We start from the raw sequence: 664 nt of genomic DNA, 5'->3' as shown, positions 1-664 counted from the left end.
GGATATATGACCGGATTTGGTGTGCGGTAAAGTAAGTTCTCTGGTGTGGAGTTAATGCTCCAACTGTATGTATTTTCTTCACGTGTTGAAGAAAAACGACTGTTTTGGTTTGAGAGTTCAAGATGGCATATTTGTATTCTTTCTGATATTTGATATTTTTGTTATGATTTCAACAAGATTTTTTCAAAAAAAAAATTGCTTGGGAATTTTCAAATATGTAAATGTTATTTGAATTTCTGAAAGAAATATTCGAATTGCCATTTACATTTGACAACTCTTTTGCCGTTTGTAATCAATTAATAATTTAATTTAATGAAAATTTATAAATTAATGTTTGAATTTAGAAAAAGAAATTCCTATAAATTTTGAGAAAGAAATCCATATGAATTATAAAAACACCGACCAAAAATAAAGAAAAAATTATCTAAATCCATTATCTAAGAAATCTAAGAAAAACAAATTATCTGAAAAATTATGAAAACAAAAACCTATTATTAATACCATTTTTAGTAAATTGAAGAAAGAAATCGGTCCAAAATTTCCAAATATTTAAATTTTAAAAGAAATTCATCTTAATTTTCAGTGAATTAATAAATGTACTCAAACTCATCAAAATATGTATGTTTCGATGTTCAATTTTTAAAGAAAAATTCAATTCAAATTT

The sequence above is a fragment of the Pholcus phalangioides genome, unplaced genomic scaffold (assembly GCF_987345545.1).
Source record: "Pholcus phalangioides strain wild (caught in Gottingen) unplaced genomic scaffold, Ppha-v1.0 ptg000015l_1, whole genome shotgun sequence".
NCBI classification, from domain to species: domain Eukaryota; kingdom Metazoa; phylum Arthropoda; class Arachnida; order Araneae; family Pholcidae; genus Pholcus; species Pholcus phalangioides.
The sequence above is the reverse complement of the archived record's forward strand: the minus strand, read 5'-3'. Positions refer to the sequence as shown.